Source organism: Triticum aestivum, chromosome 2A, assembly GCF_018294505.1.
Source record: "Triticum aestivum cultivar Chinese Spring chromosome 2A, IWGSC CS RefSeq v2.1, whole genome shotgun sequence".
Classification (NCBI taxonomy): domain Eukaryota; kingdom Viridiplantae; phylum Streptophyta; class Magnoliopsida; order Poales; family Poaceae; genus Triticum; species Triticum aestivum.
The window spans coordinates 249,684,752-249,701,323 of record NC_057797.1 but is presented as its reverse complement, the minus strand read 5'-3'; positions in this window follow the sequence as shown (position 1 = coordinate 249,701,323).

The following is a 16,572-nucleotide window of genomic DNA, read 5'->3' as shown; positions in this document are numbered from 1 at the left end:
GTTATGGTGGTATATAGTACGCGTCGAAGAGGGGGAGGGGACTAGCATATATAATATACGTACGCGTTCGTGAACAAGTGCACCTCACTAAGTGTCGGGACTTTTTGGTTTCCGAGGAACGTGCCACATCAAAATTGTGAAATTGGTTATTCAAACATCATACAACACCTTTTTGGGCCACATGCATATCCTAGCTAGGACACTCAGGTGTGACGCTTCCATCTGTGGGCCGACGAGGCCATTGTCGATGCATGCACGCATCACTTTGACCTACATCGGGAGAGGTTAAATAATTTCACCATCGATGAGGATTGTTTTGGGTTGTACATATATTACAGTAGGAGCATATAGTATGAGGTGAAGAGGGGGGAAGGGGTCCACCATATGTAGTATGCTTGATATGAACCTCGCTCTGTGTGGGTGCATGGTTTACGGTTTTTGAGGCATGTGGCACATCAAAGATGTGCATTTTTGGTATTCAACATATATATGTTTGACCCACATGCAAAGCGGTGGTAGTTGTCCTCTCGCACCCACTTAAGCGGTTATCAGCGAAATCGATGATTTCCATTTGTGGGCCCGCTTGGTCCATCACTACTTTTTGCTTGACAACAAGAGAGGTTAATTTGACTTAGGAGGTGATTATTATTTTTTCTCTGGGATGACATGCATGATACAGCTTGAGCACACACACATGCATGTGTACGCATGAATCTCTCCCATCGAGTTCAAGTGGCCAGCACAATGGCACATCATGAACCGATCTCGCTCTGTGTGGGGAGCTAGTGTACGATTTTTTACACATGCACCATGTTGGGGATATTACTACTGGATGTAAACCGGCCAGGAGTAGCCGGATTAACTTTCTGAATATTAGAAGCCTATAAAGACGTAAGAATGATGGCGCTTTAAGAAGGCCCCAGGCCCAAAGGTGAGTTAAGGCCTGTAGATGTAAACCGACCTTATTATGTAACTTGCATTGTAAGATAGGAAGGATAGAGACCGAGCCGGACACATTTATGATCCGGTCTCTGGACTCTGTATACCGGCGGGCGTCAACCTATGTATATAAATGGACGACCCGACAGCGGTTTAGGGATATGACACAATAACTCGAGAGCCAGGAAAAATAGATTCGCTCCCTGGTCATCGAAACCCTAGCAATACCAACACAACTAGACGTAGGCTTTTACCTTCATCGAAGGGGCCGAACTAGTATAAAAACCCTCGTGTCCCTTGTCCGGTTTGACCCCTTTAAGCTAACCCGTAGCGATGGCTCCACGACTAAGTCCTTTCACGAGGACATCTGCCGTGACAAACCCACGACAGTTGGCGCCCACCGTGGGGCTATCGCACAATGGTTTCGAGTTCTTGAAGGGCAGCTTCGAAGGACTCAAGGGATACGTTGTGGGCCGGATGACGAAGAGTCATTGCGACAAGCTCTACATCAACGACACACGGTGGGTTCCTGAGGCCGGTTCGATCGAATATGGGTACCGGGTCCCCTTTGGTGGAATTCACGTCTTCATCGGCAAAATCGGTCAACCGGGCCCTGAGCCGGACACCTACACTGACATCGTCGAGATGGCTCATCATGCAAGCCCTGCCCGGTTCAGCCTGCAGCAAGGCATGTTTTCGTAGGAGTCATCCATGGAGCGGAGTATGAGGATGGACTAGCATCTGATGGAGAAACCCTTATCCATTTCCATGACGAATCTTCAACCGGAGAAACTGAGTCGCTGTATCAGCTGCAGGACGGCCGGATTAGTGGGAGTTCCGATGTCAACAGTATTCCAGACCACCTCGATCTGCCAAACCGGGTCACGGTCTTCATGGACGGTACACAGCCAGCACAACACTCTTCTACCGCTGCGCCGATGTTCTCCGATTCAGCAACAGCAACGCCAGCAGGAGCAGGGGGCTCTGCACCGCCTCCCGCTCAGGTTTTGTCTGATATGTTCGACGCTTTGGCAACACTGATGGCCGCGGAGGTGGACACTGCAGCCCGAGATTAGCATAATGCGGAGATTGCAAAGGTGAAGGATCAAATAACTCAGGCTAAAGAGGACCTGGCAGTAGAGAACGCCAGGATGGCTACAGAACGGGCCGAGTTGGAAGGTCAAGCCAACCGGCTTAGGTTGGACCAGAATGTCTCAAATGAGGTCATGAGGAGGAGATACCGGTCGCACCTCCCGCCGGGTTATGAGCCAAGAAATCTCTTCAACACGCCAGGAGCCAGAACCAGTAACCAGCCAGTGGTAAACCGGACAGTGGTGCCGGGAACAGGAGCGCCGGTTCAGCCGCGCACGATGAACCCGCCTCGTCAGAACAATGTTGTGCCGCAGTATGTTCCAACGCCCCTGGGGCATTACTCCAACCCGTTGGATAACATTGTGGCCGCCGCTTCATGATTGGCAGCCCTCCCAACTGACGGCGAGTCACCAGTGGCGATTGAGACATGACGGGCCAGAGAGCTCCTTTAAATAGCTTTAAACCAGCAGCAGGCTTATTCGCATAGTCGCAAGAGGATTCATTCCACCCCCCGTCTGAGTCAGAGCTACAGCAGGCACGTTGAGGATGAACTAGCCATATCAAGCAGTGCACGTCACCGTAACTCGCCGCGAGGGCACAACCCGACAGGTGGTGGTGCTAATACGCAGGATGTGGTGGATCATGGTCGTGCACGTCGAGAAGACGAGTTAGCAGCTCTGCACGCTGCTCGTCAACCTACTCTGGTTCTCCCTACCACCTCAGTGGAGCCAGGCGTGGTCTTCAGTTCTTTAGGGATGATGTGTCTTACCCCCGCTTTGCGTAATGTACGACTGCCCAAGGATTTTAGAAGCCCTCGTAAGGTGCCCAATTACACCGCCGATTTACAACCGGAGTCATGGGTGGAGAGTTATGAGATGGCGATGGAGATGCTAGATGTGGATGAAGCGGTATGTGCTAAATACTTCACCATGATGTTGGAGGGGACAGCTCGAACTTGGTTAAAGAGCTTACCAGCTAACTCTGTCGGGTCATGGGCTGAGCTAAAACACCGGTTTATCCAGAATTTCAAAGATACATGTAAGCAGCCTATGTCAATTGTGAGCCTAGCCTCTTGTGTTCAAGAGGAGCGGGAGTCTACGACGCATTGTGTGAAGCGAGTCTCAGCTATTTTGCATTCATCAGACCGCATTAATGCAGATACAACAGTTTTGATGTTGGAGGGCAACTGCCGGTTGATGCCATTAAAATTGAAGCTACGGAGGCTCAAGCGTCACTACAATGACATGTCAACCCATGGATACTTTGGTGAAATACGCCGATTCAGATAGTACCAAAGACCCTGCGTTTGAGGATGAAAACCGGGGAAAGGGAAAAAGAACGACAATACCAAGGGGCAGCAGCACAATCCGGCAGGTCGTGGGAATAATGGTAAGCACAAGGCAGACAATAGTTTGGACTTTGTGGCTAACACCAACGCTCAGGACAACGGTCAGCGTCGTAAGGGTAAACAGCCCCAGAGGGGCAGAGGGTCAGGCCCCAATCTGGACCGCCTGTTAAATCAAACCTTGTCCAAAGCACGGATCGAAGGAAAGGCCAGCTGCACATCTTTGGAAGGATTGTTCCATTATGCAGGAGTTTAAGAATTCCAATATGTTTCAATATGACAATGGCCCGCCTGGTGGTTTAGGAGGCGGTTTTCATGGGCCGGGTTATGGAGGTGGCAGCTCCGGTTCAGGATTCCAAGGCAATCAAACCGGGCATGGCCATCAAGGGAACCAGGGCAATCAAGGAGGTTATAACCATCAGGGGAATCAGCAGCAGCAGCAGTCGGGTTATCAGAGCAATCGGAAGCAGTTGAATAGTGGGAAGTATCATGTCTTTACCACTACCTTGTGTAAACGCGATCAGAAGCTTCACAAGAGGGCAGTAAATTCTGTTGAACCAGCAGTGCCTCAATATCTGTGCTGGTCTAAGCAGCCCATTTTATGGAGTAGAGAGGATCACCCACCCCGGGTTGATAACCCGGGTCATCTGGCCTTTGTGGTGGCACCTCAAGTTGGAGGGTATAAGTTCACCAGGGTGCTTATGGATGGGGGAAGCAGTATCAATATTCTTTACTATGATACCTTCCGCCGTATGGGGTTGACAGATAAGAATCTTAAACCGTCGAACACCATTTTTCATGGTGTGGCGCCCGGTAAATCCGTGTATCTAGTGGGCAAGATAGCCCTAGAGGTGGCTTTTGGAGATGATCATGATTCAAGGTCAGAAACATTGACTTTTGAGGTGGTGAAAATCAAGAGTCTGTATCATGCCCTATTCGGGCGTCTGGCATATGCTAAGTTCATGGCGAGGTCGTGTTATGTTTATTTACAGCTTAAGATGTCGGGTCACAAGGGTACCATCATAGTACATGGGAGCAGGAAGATCGCTTTGGAGTATTAAGAGGGTGATGCGGTTTACGCTGAGTCGGTTTGTGCCACAGAGGAGCTGAAGTTTTATAAAGACAAGGTTGATCCGGCTGACATGACTACTTTGAAAAAACCAACTACGAATCATGATCCGGCGTTGAAGTTTAAATCGGCTACAGACACTAAGATGGTTGATTTTGTTCCTGGCGATTCATCCAAGCACTTCAGCATCAGCGCTAACCTAGATCCCATATAGGAAAGCGCACTGATCGAGTTCATCCGTGAGAACCAAGACATCTTTGCATGGAAGCCTTCTGATATGCCAGGTGTACCGAGGTAACTTGCTGAGCACACCCTTAATATAGATCCTAAATTTAAACCGGTCAGGCAGTTTCTCCACCGCTTCAACGAAGAAAGGCATAAGGCTATTTGTGAGGAGGTAGCTCGGCTATTGGCCGCAGGGTTTATCGTGGAGGTCTGTCACCCGGAGTGGCTGGATAATCTGGTACTAGTCCTTAAGAAAAACAGCACTTGGCGTATGTGTGTGGACTACACAGATTTAAACAAAGCTTGCCCGGCAGATCCCTTTACCCTCCCTCGTATTGATCAGATTATTGATGCTACGGTAGGTTGTGACCGTTTGTGTTTTCTGGATGCTTATTCTGGTTACTATCAGATCAAAATGGCAGTTAAGGACCAGGAGAAGACTACTTTTAGAACTCCCTTTGGAGCCTTCTGTTATGTCTCTATGCCCTTTGGGCTCAAGAGTGCCCAGGTGACTTATCAGCGCTGCATCAGAATTGTCTTCATAAGCAGATTGGGCGCAATGTTCATGCATATGTGGATGATATTATGGTAAAGTCCAGGAAGGAGGAAACATTGATAGATGACTTGAGAGAAACTTTTGACAACCTGCTGGTTTATAAGATGATGCATAATCCGGACAAATGTGTCTTTGTTGTTCCGGCAGGCAAGCTCCTGGGTTTCCTAGTGTCTAACAGGGGCATTGAGGCTCTCACCAAATAAAGTCATTACCTCTCCAAATCCACTTTCATAATTGTCACAATAAGATTCAACACCCTCCAAAATAGTGGGATCATTACTTCCTAAAGTTGACACTCTTCCAAACCCACTTTCATTAATATAGTCATCATAAATAGGAGGCATGCTATCATCATAATAAATTTGTACATCAAAACTTGGGAGGTTAAAAATATCATCTTCATAAAACATATCATCCCCAAGCTTGGGACAAACATTAATTGCAAAAAATAAATTCTCAAACATGTCATTTTCATCAAACATAGCTGTAACGCCCTCGATGCGGTTATATCTCCTATGTGTCGAAGCACGACTTAGAGGCATAACCGCATTGAAAGCAATGTCGCAAGTAAGGTAATCTTCACAACAACCCATGTAAATAGATAATAAGGGGAAAGGTACATAGTTGGCTTACACTCGCCACGTCACACAAAGTACATAAATAGCATTACAATCATCCAATACACTCATGGTCCGGCTACGGTACCAAAATAAAAGATCAACCCAAACATGCGACACGGTCCCAATCGCCCCAACTGGGCACCACTACTGATCATCAGGGAAAGACACATAGTAATGGCGTGAGTCTTCGTCGAACTCCCACTTGAGCTCAAGCGCATCATATGGAATGGAGTCATCGGGACCTGCATCTGGTTTGGAAGTAATCTGTGAGTCACGGGGACTCAGCAATCTCGCACCCTCGCGATCAAGACTATTTAAGCTTATAGGTAAGGTAAGGTAATATGTGGAGCTGCAGCAAGCGGCTAGCATATAAGGTGGCTAACCTGCTCGCAAAAGAGAGCGAGAAGAGAAGGCGAAGCCGAATGAGAAACTATAGAACAACCTACGACAAACATTACTCCAACACCGTGTTCACTTCCCGGACTCCGGCGAGAAGAGACCATCACGGTTACACACGCAGTTGATTCATTTTAATTAAGTTAAGGTTCATGTTATCTACAATCAGACATTAACAAATTCCCATCTGCCCATAACCGCGGGCACGACTTTCGAAAGTTCAAATCCCTGCAGGGGGTCCCAACTTAGCCCATCACAAGCTCTCACGGTCAACGAAGGATATACCTTCTCCCAAGATATTCCGATCAGACTCCGTATCCCGGTTCTACAAGACAACTTCGACAAGGTAAAACAAATCCAGCAACACCGCCCGAATGTGCCGACAAATCCTGATAGGAGCTGCACATATCTCATTCTCAGGGCACACTCAGATGAGACTAGCTACAAGTAAAACTAAACCTCAAGTTTCCCCGAGGTGGCCCCGCAGGCAGCTCAATCGGAGCTACACTCAGAGGAGCACTGGCCCAGGGGGGCTTAAATAAAGATGACCCTCGGGCTCCGGAAACCCAAGGGAAAATGAGGCTAGGTGGCAAATGGTAAAACCAAGGTTGGGCATTGCTGGCGGAGTTTTATTCAAGGCGAACTATCAAGGGGTTCCCATTATCACCCAACCGCATAAGGAACACAAAAATCCGGGAACATAACACCAATATGACGGAAACTAGGGCGGCAAGAGTGGAACAAAACACTAGGCAAAAAGGAAGAGCCTTCCACCCTTTACCAAGTATATAGATGCATTAAGATAACAAGATAATATAATGATATCCCAACAATAAACAATGTTCCAACAAGGAACGATCTCCAAACTTCACCTGCAACTAGCAACGCTATAAGAGGGGCTGAGCAAAGCGGTAACATAGCCAATCAACGGTTTGCTAGGACAAGGTGGGTTAGAGGTTTGACATGGCAATCTGGGAGGCATGATAAGCAAGTGGTAGGCATCATAGCATGGGCATAGCAAAAGAGCGAGCAGCTAGCAAGCAAAGATAGAAGTGATTTCGAGGGTATGATCATCTTGCCTGCAATGTTGTCAGAGTTGACTTGGTCCTCGTAAGCAAACTCAACAGGCTCCTCGTTAGCAAACTCGTCTCCCGGCTCTACCCAAACAAGACAAACAAGCAAAAGGAACACAATCAACCACGTGCAAAGCTCAAACAACATGATGCGAACATGGTATGCTATGCGGGATGCGATATGTGATGCATATGCAAGATTTGACAAGGAATGATTGAACCTGGCCCCAACTTGGAAATCCAAGAGTGCCACTGGAAAGGTGAGATGATTTCGGTTGAAATCGATATAAAGATCACCGGAATCGAATACACGGTTTGGAAATGGCAAGCAAAACAAATATGGCACCGGTCTGTGATAAATAGCAAGTAGCCATCTAAATACATCAAGATAAACATGCTACAGCACTCAAACATGGCAACAAAATACATGGCAGGGATCCATTCATGAATCTTAACAAAAGAAGAACACTGACCTGCGGCCAATTCATCCATTAACAGGTTCAAACAAGCATGACAAAAGTGCAAATGATAAACAGGTTTCAGACTTAGTGAAATTAACACAAGTCTGGAATTTAACATCAGGTAGCACACTTTGGAGCATGAAAACTATATGCTACAGGAACTTAACATGGCAAAGAAAGGCATGACATTAAGCTACTCAAAGCACTTGACAAAAGTCCCATAGGGACCTTGAGCCAAAAGGGATCAGAAAATACAATTGCAAGCATGTGAACATGACAAAATCATAATCAGGTTACAGACTTAGTGAAAAACTGGAGCATGCAAATCTGTTAACAGGTAGGCATGTTTACGAGCTTAATGCACTCACTACAGAGCAAGGCATGACAATATAATCATAAACCCATCAAGAATACATATCATATAAGCTAGTCATGGCAAGAACAACAACATAGCATGCACGGATCGACAACAACATCCTCGGCAAAATCGCTAACGAGTCAACAATCTGCCATGATTCATGAAATAGCAAAAGTATAGCTCGATTGAATCAAGCTAGGGTACTCCATAATTGCAAACAAAGGCATGGGTGGATATAACACCGCAATATTAGCAAATCATACTAACTGATCATCCTCAAAAGAGGCACGGATCACTAGGAAACAACATGAACATATGGCATATTGATAAAAATAGATCAAGGACTTGGAGAAATTCTAAGTCCCTGAAATCAGCATTAACGAATGCACTACTTTGCAAGCTTGTGCTAGTCACCACACATATCACAAAAATACATGGTAAGCACCTCTGTAAAGATGGCATGTCATATAACAAAACTCATGTATAACTCAGGAGCATATGATGCACACAATAATCATGGCAAAAATGACAAATAGTTATTTGATGCAGCAGATCTAACAATTATCTCAAATAGCTCTCTTCCAACAGCATTTCGGGCATCAAGATGAGCTCAAATGTAAATGATGCAATGACATGAAATTATGTACTCTCAGAGACGAACATTTTGATATGCTACATGCGCAAATCGGAATTACGGCTACAAAGTTACGGCATGACGAAAAACGCAAAATAACTAGGGTTTCAGAGAGAAAGTCAACCGAGTCTAGATCTCAGATCCAGATCGCACGGAAATCGAGGCCACCGGAGTTACTGTAGCTGCTGGAGTTTGAGGTCACCGCAGGAAGGTAATCCGGATCCGGGGCGAGGGGCTCGCCGGAGAGGGCCGGTGTGGTGCAGGCCGGTGCGGTCGCCGGAGCTCGGTCGCCGGCGAGGACGACGAGGAGGGCAGAGGCGGGACGGCTCAGCCGCGGTGGAGCTGCTCCAGCCGGCGAGGTTCGGCGTGGTGGCGGCGGGGTTCGGCGCCGGTGTGGGGGAAGAAGGGCGGCGCGGGGCGCGGCCCGGTGTTGAAGTGGAGAGGGCCGGCCGCAGGCTTTCGCGGGCCGCGGCGGCAGTGGGCGCCGGTTGCCACGTGTTGGCTCCCGGTTGGCGGTGGCGGAGGAAGCGGATGTGTCTGGCGGCTGGATTTTTGTCCGACACGCGAGGAGAGGGAGGGGGCTAGGGTTTGCCCGGGAATTTTGGGGAAGAACTATATATAGGCATAGAGGGAGCTAGGAGAGTCCAAATGAGGTGCGGTTTTCGGCCACGCGATCATGATCGAACGCTCTAGATGATGGAGATGGTTTTGGTGGGTTTGGGACAAATTGGAAGGGTGTTGGGCTGCAACACACACGAGGCCTTCTCGGTCCCTCGGTTAACCGTTGGAGTATCAAACGAAGTCCAAATGGTACGAAACTTGACAGGCGGTCTACCGGTAGTAAACCAATGCCGCTTGGCAAGTCTTGGTCCAATCCGGAAATGTTTAACCCCCACACACGAAAAGAGGTAGAAAGGACCACCGGAGGAGATAGGAGCGCCGGAATGCAAAACGCACAACGAGGAAAATGCTCGGATGCATGAGACAAACACGTATGCAAATGCAATGCACATGATGACATGATATGAGATGCATGACAAAGGAAACAACACACGGAGACAAAAACCCGAACCTGAGGAAATAAAATAACTTAGCGCCGGAAACGTCAAGAGTTGGAGTACATATTAGGTAAATTATATCCGGGGTGTTACAATACTCCACTACTACGAAAGGATCTCGTCCCGAGATCTAGGACTGGAAAAACGCCGGGTACTCAGAACGGAGGTGATCCTCGCTTTCCCAGGTGTCTTCACTGTCGAAATGGTGTGACCACTTGACTTTGAGGAATTTGATTGACTTATTGCGAGTCTTGCGTTCAGTCTCTTCAAGAATAGCAAGTGGGTGCTCACGATAGGAAAGGTCTTCTTGGAGATCAATGTCTTCGAAGTTAACGGAGCGGCCAGGGGTCTTGAAGCACTTGCGGAGCTGGGAGACATGGAACACGTCGTGCACATTTGCAAAGTTTGAAGGAAGCTCGAGTTGATAGGCGAGATCGCCTCTCTTGCTGACGATCTTGAAAGGACCCACATATCTAGGGGCAAGCTTCCCTTTGATACTGAAGCGACGAGTACCTTTCATTGGAGAGACACAGAGGTAAACATGGTCTCCGATCTCGAAAGTCAAATCACGGTGCTTACTATCATAGTAGCTCTTCTGGCGCGATTGCGCTGCTTTGAGGTTATCACGAATGACCTTGCGCATCTCATCTGCCTCTATGATCAAGTCATTCCCGAGAAGTTGACGTTCACCGGTTTCTGACCAGTTAAGAGGAGTATGGCACTTCCTGCCATACAGAATTTCGAATGGGGCCTTGCTCGAACTTGCTTGAAAACTGTTGTTGTAGGAGAATTCGGCGTATGGAAGACAATCTTCCCACTTCATACTGAAGGAGATAATGCAAGCCCTAAGCATATCTTTGAGAATCTAATTGACACGCTCGACTTGACCGCTAGTTTGAGGATGGAAATCTGTGCTGAAGCGGATGTTGGTGCCCATGGCCTTCTGAAAAGAATTCCAAAATTTGGAGGTAAAGATGCTGCCACGGTCTGAAGAGATCACCTATGGAATGCCATGCAGAGAGACAATCCGAGAGGTATACAGCTCCGCCAATTGAGTTGCAGTGATAGACTCTTTGATAGGCAGGAAATGAGCCACCTTAGTGAGTTTGTCGATGACAACGAATATAGCATCATTGCCGCGCTTGGACTTTGGAAACCCAGTCATGAAGTCCATGTCAATGTGGTCAAACTTCCATTCTGGAATGGCAAGAGGTTGGAGGAGACCAGCTGGCCTTTGGTGTTCTGCCTTCACTCTTCTGCAGACATCACATTCATTCCGAACTGAGCAATCTCGCGCTTCATTCAAGTCCACCAATAAGCTTGCTTGAGATCCTGATACATCTTCGTACTCCCAGGGTGGATGGAGAGGAGTGAATTGTGAGCCTCGTTCATGATGACTTTACGAAGGTCACCTTTAGGAACAACAATACGATCCTCGAATAAGAGAGTATCCTTGTCATCAAGGCGATAGCACTTGTACTTGGGTTGACTCTTGGCAATCCCAAACTTCACCTTCTTCACCATAGCATCAAGAAGTTGACCCTCGCGAATCTGATCTTCCAAAGTAGGAGAGACTTGAAGGTTCGCGAGGAAACCTTGAGGAATAACTTGCAGATTGAGTTTGCGGAAAGCTTCACAAAGCTCGGGTTGGTAAGGCTTGAGAATTAGACTGTTGTAGTAAGCCTTCCTGCTCAAAGCGTCAGCAATCACATTGGCCTTGCCTGGAGTATACTCGATACTCGGATTATACTCTTGAATCATTTCTACCCAACGAGTCCGCCTGAGGTTGAGATTAGGCTGAGTGAAGATGTACTTGAGACACTTGTGGTCAGTGAAGATGTCCACTTTTCTTCCCAATAAGAGATGTCTCCAAGTCAAAAGAGCATGCACAACTGCCGCCAACTCGAGGTCATGAGTGGGGTAGTTGTCACGACCGGGTTTTCCGGATATAAATTTCCAGAAAAGACCGTCGTGCTCATCAGCCCCAGGATTACTGTTAGCTGATGAGGCTCCAACTTGATACAGAAATTCCAAGCAAAATACAAAATATGTAGTACAAGACCATTCTAGCCTGTGAGTACAACAAATGGTTTCTAGTGGTTGATGGCGGAAGCGGTTTGTGAAACATCAGTGTCTATGGGACTCCATTTTCCACGGGAGCAGCTGACCAGGTTAACTCCTATCTTCGCGAGGCTGCTATCTCCATTGTGTGGGTTCTAGGGCTAGCATCGCGTCGCTCCTCTCCGAGCAAGAAAATCTGGCCAAGACAATAGCCAGGGACAAGCCAGTGAGTACTTTGAATGTACTCGCAAACATCATGAACACAGGTATAATATAACAATGATGTGCTAAAAATATTTTATGCTCATGACGTCAGTCACAAAGGATAAATGAAACTCTGATGCGTGCAAGCAAGTTATTTATAAAAATGCAATAACATGGTAGTATTAAAATTTATGAAACAAATAACAAGCAATGCCACAGTCGGGCGTCTTAGCGACACCACATAAAGGGCTTTAAAATAAATGCCACAGTCGGGCGTCTGAGCGACACCACATAAAGGGCTTTAAAAGAAATGCCACAGTCGGGCGTCTGAGCGACACCACATAAAGGGCTTTAAAAGAAATGCCACAGTCGGGCGTCTGAGCGACACCACATAAAGGGCTTTAAAAGAAATGCCACAGTCGGGCGTCTGAGCGACACCACATAAAGGGCTTTAAAATAAACAATCATAGTGAATATCCCGGAGGTAGAACCATCCCAGAGATACTCGATAATAACAATAATATCACAGGTTAGTCAACAATAATAATAATCATAGTTATCACAAGTCACGATTAGTAATTCCATTTCTGGTTAACCGTTTCACCTCCGAAGACCGACACTAAGACCGACACCTGACCCATCCCAGACTGTAATCCTTAACCATGGACACAGCTATTCGAATAGGTTTATTCTCTGCAGAGGGTGTACTCTTTACCCACGAGTAACGGATTTCTTTAGTCCATCGGGACTAATTCCGTCTACGGTCTTTTTGTTGAAAACCACCTAACTTGCACGCACCAGCTTAACTCACACGTGTCTGGAATCACCCACGACACCTGTTAAGCTAACTATAAGTGGGGAGGCTACAACCTCGCGTAGCATGGGATCAAATTTATATCGCGCGCTCTAAGGGGTGGCCTCCCATCTCGGTCCCAACCGGAAACACCCATGCCCCCGGACCAGGTGGCCTGCCTACCAGCTACAACCGGTATCCTCCACCATGGCCTCTCTGTACGGTGTGTGCTAGAAAGAGGTTGACAACTTACTGAACAGTACTCTACTTGCTGTAGAGACGAGTGGTAGTACGAAACAAGTATGGGGGTTACTGGAACAAGACTCGATCTACGGTCGTCTCAGGAGGTTTTAAGTATTCCCTGCATGATTAGCATGACGAATATATTTCAACCAACAGAGTGACCGCTCATATCACCTTGCCATGCCATACCAGACATAACCGTCCCGACGGAGACCGGCGACGAACTCATGCCTACCCAAGGCAGAGGTTTTCCCGGGTTCCTGCCGGTATGCATGCAAGGCACATGAGGGTGGTTATCATCACAAGTGTGTCCATTTCCAACAGCATGGAAATCAATAACATGCACCCATGCATATGAGCATATCACATGAAATAACAAGTTTCTCCAAAGTGAGGTGATGTTATGAACGTGTCATCGAACACACAAAAATATTAGGCCGGGGTTCAGAATGCTTGCCTTCAATGTGTGGAAAGGCAGGGTGCACTCCAAAACTTGAAACATTTCTTCTCAATTCAAAAATCCTATTTTAGCAATATAAAAGAATTAACACACAAAATAAAAACAGCACCAAAATTTTTTCTAATTTTTTTTCAAATAAATCTTAAAATAAACTAGGTGAAATTTGAGAGAGGTAGGAAAAAGAATCATTTCATTTGGACTTATATTTAAAAAGGTATAGCCAGTCAAAGATTTGGTCAAATCTGTTTTTAAAATAAAACAGAAAAGAAAACCTTTCAAACGAGATTACGCTTTCGGTGCAGAGGAGGCGTACTTGAGGCTTTACGCCTCCACTTAACCACGTGCACTAGCGCTGGGTCTCTGACGGTGGGCCCGCCTGGCCCACTGGTCAGGTTTGACCAGTCGCCTGCGTCGTCTCCCTCCTCTGCCCGAGTGGAGCGGGGCTCCGGTGATCATTGCCGGCGAACGGTGGCTCCGTTCGGGAAGCTGAGGCCACCAGTGGATTCAGGGGGCCGAGGTGGTCACTCCGGTAGTCGTAGGGTCGTCGGGGGTGGAGGAAATCGCCGGCGGCGAGCTCCGTGGCGGAGGGAAGCTTCGGTGGCGGAGTGAAAATTCTCCCGCAGTGAGCCCCGATCGAAATCGAGTAGAGGGAAAGGTTCACAGAAGGATGAGGAACTCTTGGTGGAGAGAACGGAGAGGGGGAGGTACTGGAGGTGCCGGATTGGCCGGGGCGGTGGCGGCGGCAGGAGTTGCCGGAGATGGGGAAGAAGACCTCCCCGGTTCGATTGGCTGCCATAGGAGAACTAGGGGAGCATTCTAAGGTTGCCTGTGTGCTCGGGGAAACTCGGGGGCCTCCTTTTATAGCTCGTCGAGGTCGGTTCCGCGGCGGCCGTGGATAAGCCCTCCGGCGAACCGCCTCTCTGTAGCCAGGGCGACGTGGCGGCGACGAGCGCTAGTGGACACACTCGCGGATGAGCACGCGCTGTTCCAGGGGCCAGGTGGCGAGCAGAGGAAGGTTCGGCGGCGCCGACATGGGCAGAGGCTGTCGGGCGGCGGCGGCGGCTAGCGCTTGGCCTGCCGGGCGCGGCGAGGGGCGGCTTGGCGCGTAGCTGTGAGAAGGGGAGCGCGTGGCGTGATGCCGCGGAGCGAGCCAAAACCGTGGGGCCAGCGTGTCGGCTCGGCGCACGGGTCGTGCAATACGCGCGCTCTGGGCGCGTCCCGTGCACGCACTGAGTGTGCTCGACGAAATGCCAGAGCATGCTAGAGGTCTCGGTTGAGGCTGGTGGTTAACAGGTCTAGGTTTGGGCTTGCAAGGAGATCAGTGGACAAGCTGGTTTGGTCAGGGGATCAGGTTCACAGTGCAAACCAAAAATTCATGCCAAAACAGATCCTGCCCATAAGGTGTTTGGCAAAATGCCAAGGGCACTTAGGCAAGTCTTGGAGTGGTCAAAAACTCCAGATGGAAGTCTCTTTAGATGTACAAGAGGGTGGTGGGGTTAGTTGGTCAAATGCAACAACTTGTTAGTGCATGTTTTACAAAACTACAATTCTGGTCAGGAATTAAATAGCATTATTTCATGAACCAAAAATGATCCAAAAGGTGCATGCTCCTGGACTTAAGGGTTTAACATGGGGGACTACAAGTAGGAGAAATAATCATGGATATAGGAGCAACTAAAATGGTGGTTGTTGTGCAAATCCTCAAATTGGACCAGAATGGAAAAGAGGTTGATTCACTCAAAATTTTCAAAGAACAACCCTGGATTTTTGCACAAAGTGGAATAATATGCTCCTACTGACCTCCCCTAATTTTGGTAGAAGTTTTAAAGAAATATTTAAATGGGTTGCAGTGAAAAATTGCTCTCTGGGCCAGAGAAGAAAATTGGGTGTAGAGCTCAAAATATGAAATGAATTAAATATATTTTTGCATAAAAGTGATTTAAAAACATCACATGACATCTCCAAATTTTGGTTGGAATTTTAAGTGAATTTATCAAATGGTTGTAGTTCAAATAAGGCCATTTAACCTTGAAAATCCATTCTTCAAGAAAATAAAGATCAAGCAATTAAATTAGTTAATTAGTTATATTAAATAAGGGAAAGTTTCTCTTGAGAGATTGAACAAGTCCAATAACATATTTGAAAAGTAATTTTTTTCTTTGGGAAAAACTCATCATCACAGGGAAGGAAATGATTTAAAAAAAATCAAAATCAAAAAGGAGCTCAGATATCCAAAGTTTAAATCCCTGGAAAAAAAATTTAATTCATTAAAACAAGGCCAAATTTTTGGGGTGTCACAATACTACCCCCCTTAAGAAAAATCTCGTCCTCGAGATTTGTTAAAAGTTGTTGTGAAAAACAAAAGTTCCATATGCGTTCAAGTGGTTGTGAGACTGCTGCCGTGGTGCTGTGTGAAATTAAATAATCCATGTCGTGAGAAAGCATAGATGTAGCAACTCAGGGAAAAGAAATCTCACTCCAGAATTTTGTGAGGGAAAATTAGTTAATTTAAAGGAGCATAAACCACAACAAAAACTACACACATTAGTAGAAGCCAAATAATTGATTCGTCGTACAAACTCAGGGTATCACGCATAAGTCACACACATAAATAAATGTTGCAAAGAACAAATACAGTAGTGACGTCTAAAATGAAAACGGTAACTGGGTGGGGTCCTGATAAAATGTCTCTGGTAAAGGGATACACTCTTCTTCTATCGGAGGCAGTGGATTGACCAGTCGATGTATGCGTCTCTCCGGGTCGGGTCTCAGTGATCTGCCAATGGCAATCTGAGGACTTAAATCTGCGAGGCTCTGGAGATAATCCATCACTCGCTGATTCAAATGCTCTTGAGCAATGATGTACTGGATAAGGTTGGCTAGCACTGGGTCTCTCTCAATGCATCCACCGGGAAAAGATGTTACTTCTCCGGGTGCTGCACGGCTCAGAAAGTAATAATATCCTCGTTCGCGGGCATAGGGTAC